The 18,716-nt window shown below is 33.0% G+C and overlaps 1 pseudogene; it reads right to left on the bottom strand.

Moving 5' to 3' along the window:
• Window positions 1-17,265: 17,265 nt before the first annotated feature.
• LOC141516347 (ARL14 effector protein-like pseudogene) lies at window positions 17,266-18,070 on the bottom strand (annotated as a pseudogene).
• Between the last annotated feature and the right edge of the window lie 646 nt (window positions 18,071-18,716).

The following is an 18,716-nucleotide window of genomic DNA, read 5'->3' on the forward strand; positions in this document are numbered from 1 at the left end:
GAAATGAAAAAAATGAAAGATGAAAGAGAAAGAAGAAAAAGAAGAAGAAGAAGAAGAAGAAGAAGAAGAAGAAGAAGAGGAGGAGGAGGAGGAGGAGGAGGAAGAGGGAGGAAGGAAGGAAGGAAGGAAGGAAGGAAGGAAGGAAGGAAGGAAGGAAGGAAGGAAGGAAGGAAGGAAGGAAGGAAAGGGAAGGGAAGGAGAGGAAGGGAGGGAGGGAGGGTGCAGAGAGAGAAAGAAACAAAGAAAGAAATGATTCTTAAGTTTATAATTGAATTGAAGAAAAATAGTTTAAATGTGCTCAAATGTATTTTTGCTTTAGAAAGCATAGTTTGCAGTATCACACTAGATGTATAATTCATGACAACTACTGATTTATTTTACAAATAACTGTAGGAATCTTGTATTTTTTTTAAAGAAAATGAGGGAAAGAATATGATTTCTTACAATATTTGGAAAGTGACTTTTAAAAAGAATTTAATGAATTGAATTTTCCCTCTCTGTTTTAGCCTGGAAAGACAGCAACCACTCAAGGGCTCAACCACAATACTGAGCAGATTGGAGGGGGGTCATGAAGGTTTGATCACAAATGAACCACCACAACAAAAATCTTACAGGGAAGATAAATCAAGAAACTATTTTGCCTTAAAAAAAAAAGCCTCTCCCATTTCCACATAACATAGAATCCGTCAGATCTTAGAATTAGTAAGTTGTCATGATGTGACTGCAACTGAAGGCCCCCTAATGCTCTCACTGGACAGGGCAGAAGGTACTATTGACCACAAAGTGTGACTAAGTTTCTTTTTTCATGTTTTTTTTTTTTTTCTGATTATCCTCCGTAGCTATCTACAGTCTATTTCACATTTCTAATCCTCAGCAGCCTAAAGAAGAGGAAGATTTCTGAGTCTCTTTCCTCATATTCATGATCTGAAAGTTTAGTTTATATGAATGGATCTTATGAATGGCCTTCTGCTTCTGATATTTCATTCACAATCCACTCAATCTCAGCCAGAAGGCTTGTTAATCCAATTGTAAGACCTTCCAATATTGGCATTCTGATTAAAAAAAAATGAGACACAATGCAAATAGGACAAAGAAAGAGGATAATTGTATACAAAAATATACAAAATAATGTTTTTGTGGCATCTCCAAGACCTGAAAAAATGAATATATATATGAAATAATTATGGAATATGAATGTAATTTTTTCCCATAAGGAAATATGAATATGGAGAATAGGCCGATAAAATTTTTTATGAACTGATCCAGAATGAAATAGGAAGAACCAAGAGAACAATCTAAAAGAAAACCACATAATGCAAATAAAAGCACCTTTGTAAACATTTAAATCCCTGAACACTAACAGGGAAAATTCATAATTTCAGAAGACTGATGATGCCTCCTAAATCTTGGCTGAGAGATAATAGATTAGAGATGCAGATAAGGATATACATTTATACACACACACACACACATACATATATATATATACATATATATGTGTGTGTGTATATATATATATATATATATATATATATATATATATATATAGGCTTTTCAAAAACTTACTAACTGACTGACTAGGATACTTAGATGGGGTAGTGATTAGAGTACTGGCCTTGGAATCAGAAGAACAAGAGTTCTAACTCAGTTTTAGACACTAAACTCATACTAGTTGAGTGACCTTGGCAAGTCGCTTAACCCTGATTACCTCCAGTCATCCTAATTCATATTTGTCCACTGGACCCAGATGCTCAAAAGGAGAAAATGAGGCTGGTGACTTAGCATAGCACCCCCCCACACACACACACACACACACTCAAATCCAATTCACGTGCTTGTCATGGCACCACCTCCCTGATGTCAGGGTCTTCTTAGAAAATGAAGGACAAACTGTATTTGAGATTGACTTTACAATTTAGATATGTTTTTGACTTATAAAGGAAGTTTCAATGAGTGCCTGGAGGATGGTTGGAGGCTAGTTTAGGAGGTTGAAGAATGTGAAAGGAAGAGAATCAATAAACCAGAAAAAAATACACAGAAAATAAAGTTCAGAAGAAAGGGACACAAACATGGTCATTCCCATCATTTTCTTGTTGCATTTTATTTATTCCTTTTAAAAAAACTGCTGAAGTTTTCACTTTCACAGACAATCTTTTGTTCTTTATATTTATAGTGTCTATATTCATTAATAATATAGAATGATCTATTTTAATTTAAATTTAACCTATAATTACAGAAAAAAGGAAGACTATACTCAATGGATATAATATATCTTAATATATATCTTAATACAGCATATCTACATGTCACATTGTGTTTTATTAAGTACTTTCTTCACAAGAAAGTGAAAGTTTCCTATCCTACAAAAGAAGAAACTGAAAACATTTAGCAAGTTCCTATAATTTTCTAGCCTTGTGTGGAGCATGAGGGAAACAGAGTCAAAAACACATAGATATAAAGTGATTTACCTGAAGTTCATCAGTTAAAACTGAATCTTGAACACTGACCTTTTTGTTACATCCTTAAACCATTTTGCCCATATAGATTAACAGATTTAGAAATGAATGGGACCTTCTGAATATCACAGTTCTCTTAATAGCACTAAGCAAATTGAATGCTTAAGAGTCTATTTTTGTTTCCAGTTAGGAAAGGACAAAATGATGAAATGGCACTGGTAATATCATAAAAGTACACAAGATGGTGATATTTCCACACAAAATTAGACATTTTTGTCCCTCACAATGGGGTACCATACTCCCCACCTTTTTAGAAAGTTAGGTTTTAAAGAGGCTAAGAATGATTTCCTTTGACAAAGAAACCTACATTTCTTAAATGCCTAGTCTTGCAACTTAAGGATAAGATTTTAAGAATTTTATATAACCTATTCTGTCAATGTTTATCCATTTTATTTCATAAATCTAGGAAGTTTTGGGTTCATTTATTTATTTATTTTTAAAATAGGATCAGAAAATAAGCTATATCTTTTCCTCTTGGGCATTTAGCAAACAGCTAGGTCTGCATTTTCACAGCTATACAGGAGAGGTGTTATTTTACATGATCATGTAGAATTAAGTTTGCTGAGAGTTAAAAGATAGTTTTTTAAAAAAATATTTCCCTCCCAAATTCCCATAACTTTAGCTTGTGTGAGTATATTAGGAATTTGCATAATGAGATCTAGGGTTCAATGGGTTCCTATAATTTGGTATACTCAGTTTCCTATTGAAATAGATTCATTTCAAAGATAGGGTAGGCTTTTAGAATAGTTCTAGATTAAAAATTTCCTCATTTCAACTTCAATTAGTAAATATATTTTTTCTAAATAATACTTTTATCATAATTTTCCTCTTTTGTCAGATTTCACAAAAGAGATCATCTGACAATTGAAATAGGGAAAAAATGAAGTATATTATTCAGAATAAACTATCCAGTTGAATGAATACACCTTTGAATTGTTTTATCACTAGATATATGATAAAAGACATAAATGAAAATGATGAAGATTGTGATGGTGGTGGTACTGTTATCTTTTATATGGCATTTTAATTTGCAAATCATTTTACAAATATCATTTCACTGGATTCTCACAACTACCCTGAGTTTTAGATAATATTATTATCCCTATTTTATGGACTTTGACTATTCCTAAGCTAAGAAATTTGAGACAGGAAAAGTTAATTGACTTGCCCATGGTCACAAGAGCTATTAAGTATTTGAGACTGGATCTGAACTCAGATATTCCTGACCCAATTTTAAAACTCCATATATTGCAACACTTAACTGCCTCATAAAAAAGAACAAAAAGCCAGAAATCAAATTTGAAAAGGAGGAAAATATCAAGCTGGATTATATATATAGAAAATTGTATATTACTTTCATTATCCACTAAGCTTCTTCCTGGGAATGTATGGGGATTCAAGTTTTTGAACATATGAGCTTAAGAATAGAGTAGTGCAGCATATCTAGAAATCTAGCTTTGGAATCAATAGGGTCTGAATTCAAATCTCATCTCTGACTCATAATAATAGAGGTACTTTACTTTTTTTTTCCTTTTTGCAAGGCAATGGGGTTAAGTGACTTGCCCAAGGCCACACAGCTAGGTAATTATTAAGTGTCTGAGGTTGGATTTGAACTCAGGTACTTCTGACTCCAGGGCCAGTGCTCTATCCACTGCACCACCTAGCCACCCCAGTACTTTACTTCTCATTGTCCCAGTCAACGCTAAAAGACTAAGCTGTAGTTTGTTTCTTCTTTTTCAAAAGAACAAAACAAACTTCTATTATCAAAAAGACCTTCCTTTAAATGCTCTTTCAATTGAGGTACATAACAATCACTGAAAAATCCATGTTGGAGTTGATGCTAAGAGAATTGGCCTTGGTATATGTGATGACTTGCCCAAAAGTTATATAAAAAGGAAAATAATCTTAAGATAAGAAAATGAAAGAAGTCAGTCATATAAATGAACCATAGATAGTTCAATAATATGACATCATGTTAAAATTCCTGAAGCAACCAGTATATGGAATGTTGACCTACCTTTGAGTACATTTTGGAAGACATAAACAAGAATCACAATGGAGGGGAAAGTATGTATATTACCATTTGAGCAAGTACAGGCATTGCTGAGGTCATGGACATATTAAAGTATTTCATGTGAATGTTTTAAATGATGAAGCTTCAAAGGGAACACTTCTAGACACATGGTCAAACAGCTAGTAAGTTTTAAGTTTATGAGACTGGTTTTGAACCCAGGAGTGATACTCTATCCATTGTGCCATGTTGCTGCCCCAATACTCAAGTGATGCATAGATGTATGATTTCTGGAGTAAATAATTACATTATATTATTGTGGTACTTAAGAAGATTAAAAAAATATAAGACTACATATCTTATTCCATTAATAACTTTCTATTATATTTCCCTTTCCTTATTTTATGTTGCTCCTTTGTCAACAATATTTACTTTGCTACACTCTTTTAGAAGTCATCCATTATATAGTTTTCCATTTTGTAGTATTATCTCTTTCTCTATTTTTCACTGTTATTAGATTTTTTTGCAATGGTTTTTATTGTAAATTAATGTTTCCCTTCTCTGATTTAAATAAAATACTTGATGCTAAGCAATTGCATTTCATCTGTTAAACCTCTATAAGAATAGTGAATATCTATATCATTATTATTTTCATTTTCTCCAAATTTTCATTATTAGTAGATCCTTTGATTAGGTAAAATTGGAGATGTTAAATTGCATATCATATCTTTTTTTCAGAGTATAAAACCAATGTATGGACAGCATCCTGATGTCAGAACCAGTAATACTTTGGTTCATGCACTGTCTCGGATCAAATTATTTCTCCTATCTATTCTCTAGGCAATTTTCTTAATACTTTAAGTTGCAAAGAAAGTGAAGACTTAGGGCAGTTAGGTGGCACAATGTATAGAGTCAGGAGGTCCTGGAATTAGGAGGAGCTGAGTTCAAATATGATCTCAGACACTTAAAATCACCTTTATATTTTCTTGTTTTTCCTTTCTTTTTAATATGGAATTGACTTGGATTTTTGCTTTACCAAGTTGTTGGTTTGATTGTACATAAATAGGTGATCTGGGATCAACTTGTAAATCAGTAAATAATTGTTTTCCATCTATTAATCATTTTCATTTTCTATGATATAGATTAATATTCAGTATTCCAATTTTCCATCTGAATTTCACCTTGAAAAAAATAGATCTTGCATAAGGTCTTAGACTTCTGTGGAGGCAACAAGCCTTTTTCATTTCATAAACCTGAATTGAGAAGTTGAGTGAATTGAGAGGTTACCCTGGAGTCAGGATGATTTGAGTTCAGATTCCATCTCTGACACAAACTGGTTATGTGGTCCTAAACAAATCAAACAAACAAGTTCTCAGCTGTTTAGCAAGTCTCTGACTCCAAGCTGCAGAGAAGGTAGTGGACTGCATTGGTATAGGGATTTTCCTCATCTGAGTCTTCCCCATACCAAGAAAAATCATAGTTCTTATTCTTAATCTTAATACTGAATAAATTTTTCACAGTCTCCCAGATGTCTATCTTTCTGTTAAAGTCTTCTAATATTAATAAATATGTTAAATTGATTTTAATGGTCATATCAAATTCACAATATAATTTTTATACTTCAACAGTTGGATTAAAAAGTTTGATGATTTTTTTATGATGATTTTTTTTATTAAAATGGTCATGTCCCCTGTAAGATAAAATGATCAAGCATTCAATGAAATGATTTTTCTTGTTATCTTTTGTAAATCAAATGAATTCAATTAGTTTTTTTGATTCTGTGATTTTTAATCTTCCAGAATAATATGGCTGGCAGTTATCCTTCCATTTAGTTTGTATTTTCTTATATCTTCTGATAACATATTTTATTCATTGCTTGTATTCATTAGTGAGACGTGATGTTCTCACACTGGGTGTATCAACATTAAAATAAATAACATAACAAATTGTATGATTCTGAATCTTCTGTTCCACTTTTATCTACGTAATTCAATCATTATTATACAGAAAGAATAAGAAGCTGTAATGTGCTGAATGTTATTTTATAGTTTTCTTACATGGGGCGCTATAATAAAAAAATTTTCATTTATTGACCAACTCACTGAAAATAAGTCTCTCCACATTTATGTAGGGTGAGTGTTGAATAGAGGGACTACTACTACGGTTGCATTCAAACTCTTTTCAGGATTGTTTATTTAGTCGCAACTGGTGCTTTGCTAGAATTATCTTGAAGAACTCAAGGTCAGTTCTATAAGGTGATTTGCGTATTCTACATGAATACAATGAGAATTTTACTTTGTCTGTTTTACTACTTTTTATTCATGTCCTTTTAAAAATGCCCCTTTAAACCTTTCAGTATTTTGCCTGATGGTTTAGGAATTAGCATCACAGATTTTTCATATTATCACTTTATTGAACAAATTGCTCAATGGTAAAAAAAAAAGTTAAACCTTACTGGAGGGTTTTGTCTCACTAACCTCTCACTTGTAATTGACACTACATTGTTAGTAAAGAAGAACAAAGAAAGGAAGTTATGTTTCCCACTAATGTCTTTTTCTGAAAAATGTGAAAGAACAATGTTTATTTGAGGTGGTAGGTTTTACATAGGAGCAATAATTAATAAATTGAATAAATTAAAAGCTTTTAGTTTAGAAGTATGAAATATATTAAGCTGTTAAGAAGGGTCCACAGATGAATGCTAAGAGGTTATCCCACAGTGAAAATAATTGGATGCCCCTGAGGTTAGTTCTGATTTTGAGCTTCTGTTTACTTATCTCATCCTGAAGTTTTCTATCTCTCAAAATCCTCTTAAAAAGTGGCAATAGAAGTATAGCAACTGGAAGGAAAAATTCATATTGAGAGACAGAGATGTTCAAAGTAAGTAGGAAACTTCACAAAGTGATTAAAATATATACTGTCCTATTGATTCAACTATCTCTGCTTCTATAGAAAACCATTGGAACAAATTATTATTATTTTAAGAGAGAGACATAGTGGTTCAAAATATTAGTAGTATATGTTTGTATCTTAGCTATATACAATTATGGATAATAGCAAAAGACAGTTTATCATAAGCTAAAATGGAAAGCAAAAGACAGTAGCAGAAATAGAGGCAGTGATGCAGAGTATTCTTCACTATCAATACATAGAACATTGAATTGACTAGAGATTTTTAGTTGAACTCAATACAAATAATCTTGAGAATTTTGTGGAATTTAGAAAATTTTAGATCCTGTGTTTTGATAGAAAGATTCCACATGTATCAAAGGGATATCTCCCCATCTGTAACTTGAGTGTGTCATTTCATGGCTCAAAGGGATGCAGAATAGACATCTCTATTCTCTTCTCTCATCACTGAATCATTATTATGGGAAGGTGGACCTTAAGTTCTATATACAAGACTTTGTCCTTTTTCTACTTACTATCATTTTTGCAATGAATAAACAAAGTGAATTGCAAAAAACAGCAAAAGAGATATAAGGTATACACAGGGGAATATATGCCAGACAGTAGAGAGTGTTGGAGCTCTCCCACTGGAACAAGCACAACTCATCTATCAATAAAGGTTGTTCTAGATTTAACTGACAGGGAAACTCCCCCAAATCTCTACTATATCTAATTGGAAATAAGGGGATGATGAAGATTAATGGCAAGTATTTTCAGAGTCATAATTGAAGACTTGAAGTTTGAGGAGTTCCAAAGTGGACTCCTGAAGGTTGGAATACTCTATTTCTCTAGAACTCCTCCCTATCTTCATGGTGAACAAGGGAGGATATTCATCTTCACTGAAAAGGAGAGAATTCCATACAAATGGAATAATCCCATTCAAATATTTGAACTGGAAGTGAACAACTGGTCCTAAATCCTCAAATATCCTTATAGGTTCCCAAATTCTTAGAATCAGCTAATCAGATTAAATAGGCAGTGTTCTTGTTCAATTTCCTTATTTAATCAATCAACAAATATATGCATTTGAAGTCAAATATGAAACTATCCACATCTTCAGGGAACTTACATTTTATAGGAGGTGATAAGCTGTGCATATATAATTACACACACACACACACACACACACATGCACACACACAAACAGACATATTGCTGATGACAGCAAAGTGGAATGCCCTCAAGGAAAGGGGGCTTAAATTCTTGGGTTCAGTAGTAAGTAAGAAACTCACACACTGACCCCACTGATCCAGGAGGTACAGCCTTTAATTCACAAATCTGCCAAATTCACATGTATTACAGACAATAAACAATACACAGATTAAACTCTTCTGACAAGGCAGCAAAGTACCTAAGGAGAGTTTGAATAACAAAGGTGGAGGCTAAAATGTTTGAGGGCAAAGAGGAAAGGAAATGGAAAACAGTCATAAGAAAAGACTGGGTTTAGACTTATAAGGATCCAATCTGAAAGAAGATGTTAGTCAAAACACTTTTTGGAGAGTTTGGCCCACCTTCTGTACAGGGAGGAGTCAGGGAATCAAAGAGCGACACTCCCCTCCCCATGCGTGTGTGCTGCACACAAGTACACACACACACACACACACACACACACACACACACACACACAAACACACTCATGATCAAGGTCAGGTATTCACTTTGGAAGGCTGAGAGCCAGGAAACTGGAAGAAAGATAGGGGAAATGAACTGAGGGTGCTATTATTTTTGTGAATTTACATTTAACAATGGAAAGAGTTATATTGAACAATAGAAAGGAAGTCAGAATGTAATTGAGAAGAGGCTTGTACTGAAAAATGGAAGGGAAATCAGAAGTTCTCAGAAAATATCAGATAAGTACAAATAGTTTCTTAATAGCCACATGTTTCTCTTTCAACATTTTCATATCTATATATATCTATATCTATATCTATCTATCTATCTATCTATCTATCTATCTATATATATATATATATATATATATATAATTACTGTCTAGTAATTCAGGAGTTTTAAGTAATTGTGATTGAGAACAGGGAAAGATATCATGCACAAGGAATCTTCTCAAGGAAAATAGGGTGGAATAAATTCCAAGGATTGGGGATAGCCTATACAAAGACTTGAGGACTACAAATGAATATTGTCTATGTTATCTGTGTGAAGGCAACAAGACTAGTTATCCTAAATATGTGGATATATTCATTCTGTCTAATGATCCTGGAAAGCAAATTTGTTTTCTAGTTCTTTGTGAAAACAAAATATATATCGTCCTTGACCTCCTTAAAATAAAGCATTTATTGCTACATCATTAAATTGAACCTTTTTTTTTTTGACAATCTGGGATTAAATGACTTGCCCAGGGTTATACAGCTAGTAAATGCCTGAGGCTCATAATGTCACACAGTTAATAAGTAAACTCAGATCTTCCTGAATACAGGGTTGATGCTCTGTCTACTGTGTCACCTAGTCTCCCCATTGAATATATTTTATTTTTAAAAAAATCATAGTTTCAATCTTCTTTCATGTTTTCTTCATATTGAAACATGTTTGTTGATAACTGTGCTCAATATAAAAAATAAATTGGGTTTAAGTTTCTGAGGATTTTAAATGTCAATAAAGGAGGTGAGTTTATTTGATTGATTGTTTTTAACCAAGAAATAATAGTGAGCAACCAAATTTTATTAAGCAGAAAAGTAATATAGTCTGACATGCTTTAGCAATAGATCTTTGGAGGGCAGTTAGAGGACAGGTTGGAAACGGCAAAGTAAAAAAACAGGGAAATTAATTAGGAAAATATTATAATGAGTCTAGACTGTAAAATATCATCTGTAACATATATATTCCAGCAGGGTAGAGCCAAGATGGCATCATGATGACAGGAATTCCTGGAAACGTCCCCCAAAATCATCAAAAGCTGTCAAATTATGACTGTAGCTAAAATTTAGAAGAGCAGAACCCACAGAAAGACTGAGCAATACAATTTCCCAGTCCAAGACAATTTAGAATATCTACTGGAAAGGTCTGTTTCAAAGAGGACTGGGGGATGGAAAGAACCACAATGCATCTGTGCAGAGCAAACCAGCTCCAGCCTTCTAGAAACAGTTCACAGGACACCTGGGTCCATGGCAGAGGGGAGCAGTTTTCAGACCTCTTGACCTAGGGATTGCCAGGGATGGCTTGAAGGGGTGGTGAGAGAACTCTGGTGCTCCAGACTGAGCACAGAGCCCCTGCCAGTACCAACCCTGCAACGGGAACCTGAGGTGGGAACCTATGGAGCCACCCAGCACTTCCAGAGTACTCAAACTAAAGGGGTCGGGGAGCTTTAAAAGATTTTGAAACACATGAAAAGGAGGTAGAGGAAAAATTGGGAGGAGAAATGAGAACAATGAAGATAAATCATGAATCCAAGTCGGCAGCTTGGTGGAGATACAAAAAAATACTGAAGAAAATAGCATGTTGAAAACCAGTGTAGGACAATTGGAAAAAGTCCAAAAGGCAAATAAGGAGAAAAATGTCTTAAAAAGCAGAATTAACCAACTGTAAAGGGAGATTAAAAAATCTCTCTGAAGAAAATAACACCTTCAAATATAGAATAGAGCTAAAGGAAGCTGCTGATTTTGCAAAAAATCAAGAAACAATAAAACAATACTAAGAGAATGACCTTTAAGTGACTTCAAATCAGGAAGAACAAAGGCAGTGTCAGGCCTCAGACTTAATAGCTATGCAGTCTTGGCAAAAGTACTTGACCTTGTTTAGTTTCAGTTTATGCACCTGTAAAATGGGAATAAGATTATCAACTCTCTCACTTGTAGGATGAAAAGTGATAATCGACGTAAAGTGCTTCACAAACCTTGAAGCCCTATACAACTTCTAGCTTCTACTATTATTATTATTATTATTATTACTGTTATTTTTAATAATATATTTATGTAGGTACAATCTATATTTCCTTATGTATTTGAGTATGCATACATGAAGTTTATTACACATTCTATTTATCAAAATTATATTTAATAGAAATATTGCTATCATTTATTAATATTTGCCTTTCAGAACATTATAGGAATAAAATTTTGTTAATGAATTAAAGGAATTTTTTTTAATGCTAACACTTCATTATCTATGTTCCCAAATATAAGAATAGAGGTTATTAAAGGGTGTTTAATGCTCATGAAAATGAACACTGAAAAATATGAGCAGAAAGTAACTGGTGAACTTTAAGGACCTGCTGATCTATCAAGAAAATCAGTCATGCAGTTTACTTGGAACTCTCTGAATAGTCGTGTTTAGCTTGTTCTTTTGCCCTTGTGTTTCATTATTCAGAATGTTGACTGATTATTCTTCACCTGATGTCCTAACCCTTTCTTTGACATTATTATAATTTTCATAATAACTGATTATGATGCTGTTAAGGATTATGCTTTAGCTGAAAAAGAAGTAGCAGTTTAGTTAACAATATTTTTGTAAAGTGAAATAAAAGCAAAAGAAAAAATATACAAGCAATACATTATACATGCAGCATTAAAACATATTTCCAAATCAGCACTGAATAACAATGCATTAACATTTTTAGGTATATTTTTATATACCTAAAAATATATGTGTGGATGTGTGAATGTGTGTGTGTGTATCCGTGTATGTGTTCCTATATATGTGTGTGTGTATGTGAGAGAGAAATAATTCATTTGGATCCTTAATCTATTGCAATCATTATTAATCAATTTAATATGATTCCATTGGAGTGGTGATTATAAGTTTTATGTACTCCAGAGCTGTAAACTGCAGCTTGTAAGTTCACTTGCTTAACCATAGGATGTTAACTAGAGACTCTCCATGCTTGTTTTTCCTGGTTGTGGTGACCAAGCCCAGAGATAACTTAGTGTCTTGAAGAGTCCTCCAACTTATTTTTTTGCCTCCAGAACACTCTCACTTGTTTGATATTAGTAGGTGACCATTTTATTATCACTTGGACTAATTGTCATCTCAGATGCAGCTTCTTCTTTCTTCAGGGAAAAGAATACCAACTCTTTGGCTTATATCCATGGGCAATTGGATATAGCAATCTGTCTTACTCTTCAGGAAACTAGGAGAGAAAGGAGTTAAGTGAAAAGGTTGGAAAAGAAGAAAAGGTAGATTGAGGGAAAGGGTAGCAAGAAGCAAATTGTTTTTGAGGAAAGACAGGGTAAAGTAAAATAATGAACATTCATTTGAACAAATATCGAAGACTACTGTAGCTGGTAGGTTACCACTAAAAAATGTTTTTCTTTAATCATTTATGTGAGATAGTTCACCCATTCTACCTTGCCTTTTCTCCTTTTTTCCTAGTGCATTCCTATATCTTACCATGTCATTTTATTTTTTAGATATTATGTTTTCATATTCAACTTTTATCTGTGTCCTCTGTCTTATATAGTCTTTCAAACTGCCATAATAATGAGAAAGTTTGTATACAAGTATTATCATATAGGAACACAAAAAATTTGACTTTGTTAAATCCCTTATGATTTCCTTTTCCTGTTTACCTTTTTATGCTTCTATTTAAAAGTCAAATTTTCTATTCTACCCTGGTCTTTTTATCAGGAATGCTTGAAACTCCTCTCACCAAATAACAATCTTTCCAATGAAGGATTACACTCAGTTTTGCTGTGTGGTTGATTCTTGGATATAATCTTAGCTCCTTTGGCCTTTGGAATATCATATTCCAAGACATCTGATTCTTTAATGTAAAAGCTGCTAAATCTTACTTTATCCTGATTGTGGCCCCATAATTCCTTTTTTTTTTTTTTTAGGATTTTGCAAGGCAAGTGGGGTTAAGTGGCTTGCCCAATGCCACACAGCTAAGCAATTATTAAATGTCTGAGGATATGAACTCAGGTACTCCTGACTCCAGAGCCAGTGCTCTATCCACTGTACCACCTAGCCACACCCCCATAATTCTTGACTTGTTCCTTTTTGACTGCTTGCAAAATTTCTCCTTGACTTTGAAGCTCTGAAATTTGACTATGATAATGTTGTGAGTTTTAATTTTGAGATCTCTTTTAGGAGGTGATTGTAGATTCTTTCAGGTTTTTCTTTTACCCTTTGGTTTTAGGATTTCAGGAAAATTTTGACAATTTCTTAAAAGATGATGTCTAAGCTCTTTGTCTGATAAGGTAATTCAATAATTTTTAAATGATCTCTTCTGGTTCTATTTTCTAGGTCAATTTTTGTTTTGTTTTATTTTGCTTTGATTTGACCAATGAGATATCTTACATTGATTTCTATTTTTCATTCTTTTGGTTTTGGTTTATTTTTTCTAGATTTTTCATAAAGTCATTACCTTCCATTTGACCGGTTTTAGTTTTTAAGGAATTATCTCCTTTTCTATTTGGTTGATTCTACTTTTTAAGAAGATCTTTCCTCCTTTGGTGAATTTTTGGGCTTCTTTTTCCATTTGACCAATTATATTTTTCAAAGCATTCTTCTCCTCATAGTCTTTTAGTACCTCTTTTACCTTTTGACCTAGACTACTGTTTAAGGCATTATTTTCTTCAGTAATTTTTTTATGTCTCCTTTACAAATCTATTGATTTTCTGATATCACTCACATTTCTCTTCCCAATTTTAACTCTACCTTTTTTACTTGATTTTTGGAATACTTTTTGAACTCTTCTATTACCTGAAACCAAATCACATATTATTTTTTTCACAGACTTTGAATATAGGAAAGTTATCTTCTGAGTGTGTGTTTTGATCTTCCTTGTCAGCATAGTAAATTTCTAAGGTCAAAATTATTTTACTGTCATTTGTTCATTTTTCCAGTCTATTTCTTGATTTTTAATTCACTGCTAAAGAGGGGCTCTGCTTCTAGGATGGAGGGTAAACCATCCAAAACTTCAGGAAATTTTTTAATATCTATCATCAGAAATAATTCTAGGACCCTGAAAGTTTTCAGTTCTTCTAAAGTGATATCATTTAAGGAGAGGGGTTTTTTTTTATATATCTTTTCTCCTGCACTGGGCTCTAGGCTATGAGTGACCACAGCATTTTTTTCTACCCTGAAGCTCTGATGATAATTCCAGCTCCATGACAACTGCAAAGAGACCCCTATAATCTCCTTTCTGATCAATTATCCCCTCACCTTATGATCTGTAGACTGAGAGCTCTAGAAGCAGCCAATGCCCCTGCTGATTCAATGACTCTCAAAGACGGCTTCTGATTTACTGTAGTCCATCTGTGCTGACTCAGGATATACTGGACTGGACTTCAACACACAGAAAAGACAGATCTTTCCTGCTAACCTAAGTTTTCTTTGGCTGAAAAATTATTTCCAGGAATGACTTTATTGCATTATTTAAAAATGTTCAGAGCAGATTTTAAAGAGAGCTCACTCTGTCATCTTCCAGGCTCCTTAATAGGACAAACATATTTTCATTTATCATGATTACTACAAGGCAAGGATAACCAAATGTTTAATGAAATGAGCTTTCATTTTGTCTTTGGATTCCAAAATTTTCATCTGACACTATGATGAGAACCTTTGTGCTCTTCTTTAATTTAGCTATTATGGATTCATTTATGTCCAGAATATGAATAGAAGCAGCTAAGTGGTAAAAAATTAGAAGTACCAGTCCTGACTTCATATCCACCATCAGACACATACTAGCTATGTAACTCTGAGCAAGTGATTTAACCCTGTTTGACTTGGTTTCTTCATCTGTAAAATGATCTGGAAAAGGAAATGACAGAACATTCCAGTATCTTTGCTAAGAAACCCCAAATGGGGTCACAAAGAATTAGACTTGACTGAGCAAGAACAGGTAAGATCACCAAAATGATAAAAATGATAATAAATGATAACAAAATATATAATAATAATTTATGTAAATGATAATAACATCTATTATGGCTGATAGATATCAAACATTAATTGATCAATGGGCAAAAATGTCATATGGTGACCATTGGCACTAATTGTTTATAAACAGCAGTACTGCTGATTTAATCTCTGTGCCTACATAACAAATGGGAGAAAGTTTGGCAGCGGTGTGGGGGACTGGAGGCATGGTTTAAACATATAACAGAAGATAAATGGCAACATGCCTTTGGAAGTATGATACCTCATTATCTCTACGACTCCTTGAGAGTCTCCTTTCTTGGGTTCCCTTAGGAAATTTTAAGTGCATTGAGAGTCAGAAATTGTCTTTGCATCTATTTAGAACAGAGACAAGAACTAAGTAAATATTTCTCATTCATTCATTCATCTATGGCTAACTTTCAAGGTATTCTTGTACACTTATGCCAATGAAAGGACACCTGTAAATGCAAAGAATGATAACAAATGTTTTTAAGGGACATAATGGAAGTAATTATAATCATGAATTTTTGGAATTCCAGAGAAGAATTGTTCAACAATTTTGAGGGGAAAATGTGGTTGACCATGTAAAGTTCCTAATATATCAAGAAAGTGATAAATAGCTCTAGATAAAAAGTATCCAATCTTTTAGCACTACTGGCTCACATCAATAAAATATCACTCAAGCATAGAGAATCCAGTACTCATTCATGAATACAATACAACAAATAGCACTAATGAATACAATGTCAAACTTCACTACCCTTTCTTTCCCTTGAACAGACTTCAGAGAACTGCAAATCACAGGCCAGTGGTTGAAAATTTGACAAACATAGTGCATTTTATTATATGAAATAAACCACTATGTTCTAAAATGGAATATCATTATTTTATTTATTTTTATTGTTTTTGTGCTTTATTATACTTTTTCCCAATTACATGTCAATATAGTTCTCAACATTCATTTTTCTAAGATTTTGAATTCCAAGTTTTCTATCCTCTTTCACTTCCCTCCCCTTCCATAAAGACAACAATCAATCTGATATGTCATACATTTGCAATCATGTTAAATATATTTCCATATTAATTATGTTGTTAAAGAAGAATCAGAACGAAAAAAGATAAACCTTGAGAATAAAAAAAAATAAAGACAGTGAAAATAGTATGCTTCCATGTACATTCAGATTACATAGTTCTTTCTATGGTTATAAATTGCATTTTTTATCACAAATCTTCGGGCATTATCATGGACTGATGCATTGCTCAGTAAAACTCAGACTATCATAGTTGATCATCACATAATGTACAATATTCTCCTGATTCTTCTAACTTCACACAGCATCAGCTCTTGCAAATTATTCATTGTTTTTTTTTCTGAAACCTGCCTGTTCATCATTTCTTCTAGCACAATTACATTCCATTAACATACCACAATTTGTTCAGTTATCCCCCAATTGATGAACATTCTCTCATTTTCCAATTCCTTACTATCACAAAAAAGAACTGCTATAAATATCTTTGTACGTAGAGTTACTTTTCCCATTTTTTTCACTATTTAATAAGCATAGTTTATTTAGCCTAAATACTTCGACCTTAATAATTTCTATCCAATCCCTGTATTACTATTTCTTATAACATTAACTCTTTAAGAACTCAGAACACACAGAAGATGGTCATATTTAAAAATGCCAAAAAAAATCAAAATAATTTCCACAATTCCTGCAACAGCAAGAGGGGAAATAAGTACTTCAGTCAAATACTTAGTTACATACTATGTCTTATATGAAACTACTTATTAACATACTATATAGCTTAAAACACATAAAACAACATGCTTTTGAAAACAATTAGTTTTCTCATTTTTGTTTTTTTTTATATTTACTTTCAAGCAATATTTGGCTTTAGTGTTACTTCTTCGTAAATATGAATAAAACATAAGTTTCTCTTTACAGAAAAGTCCAAATAATGAACAAATTTTAAATCTTAAGAATCTCTGAACTGGATCTTGTGATAAATTAAACTACCAAAAATGATAAAGAAATTAAATGATTCTTTTCCATCACGTATAAGAAAGTGTTTCCATTTTGGCATTTGGAACATCCTAAAGTTTAGAAAACTATAACTGAGATAATCTGAATTAGCACATCCAACAAGAGTTGGGTTTTTTTAGTTGTTTACTGTAATGAAATTTTTTCGTATTAATCAGAGATTTTGAAAAGACAAAATGAAAATTAGGCAATAACTGCCTGTTCTGTGCTTAGTTACTGTGTAAAAGAGCACAAATCTTCCCACAAAAACCTCAGTCAGGAACAAAAAATGGCAATGTGCTAATAATATCACCATTTTCAGTTACAATATCATCATAGACCCATTTTCTATTACAGCAGCATTCTGGCCCACATTTGTTTGAGTTACACTTGGGACAAGGATAGAAGCAACCTAGGCAGTTCTTCTCCAGGCAGTCACATAAGTCTACATCATTACAAAGTAGTCGACCATTCTTGTCATAGTTCTTCACCACTTTGTTCACAGAAAAATACTCATTCATCTTTGACATGTGGGCCTTCTTTTTTTTTTGCTTTCTGGTTTCAGGATTGAAGCCTGAAACCTGAGGTCCGGGGTTTTGAAATGCTAAGGATTTTAATTGGCGCTCTATTTGTTGCAGTTGCTTTTGTCCAATTTGACAGTCTCTCTCAGGAAAACTTGAGACTGCATGTTCTTGAGTAGAACTGTTGTTTTCCTTGTCAAGTTCAGATGGTTCACTCATTTATGATTACCTATCTCGCAGCTCTAATGAGCCACGCCAAGAGCCTCCAGGCAAGAGTCTACTTTTCCCATTTTTATAATCTCTTTGGGATCAGAAATATATTGATTATGTTGGATCAAAGGACATACACAGTTTTATAGCCTTTTGAGCATTGTTCAAATTGCTCTCTAGAATGGTTAAATGAGTTTACAACTCCACCAACAATGCATTTGTTTCTTAATTTTTCCACATCTCTTCCAACATTGATCATATTCTTTTTTATTATATCAGTTAATCTGATAGGTGTGAGGTGATACCTCAGAGTTGTTTTAATTTGCATTTTTCTAATTAATAGTGATTTAGAACATGTTTTTCATATGACTATAGACAACTTTAATTTCATCTGAAAACTGGCCATTTATCCATTGGGAAATGGCTTATATTCTTACAAATTTGACTCAGTTCTCTATATATCTGAAACCCTAGAAAAATTCTCTCCCCTTTCTTCTTTCCTTTTAATCTTGGTCATATTTGTTTTGTTTGTGCAAAACACTTTTGATTTAGTGTAATCAAAATTTTTCAATTTGCCTTTTATAATTTTCTTTATTTCTTGCTTGGCCATAAATTCTTTCCTTCTTCATTGATCTGACAGGTAATCTATTTCATG

This window comes from Macrotis lagotis, chromosome 3 (assembly GCF_037893015.1).
Source record: "Macrotis lagotis isolate mMagLag1 chromosome 3, bilby.v1.9.chrom.fasta, whole genome shotgun sequence".
Taxonomy (NCBI): Eukaryota; Metazoa; Chordata; class Mammalia; order Peramelemorphia; family Peramelidae; genus Macrotis; species Macrotis lagotis.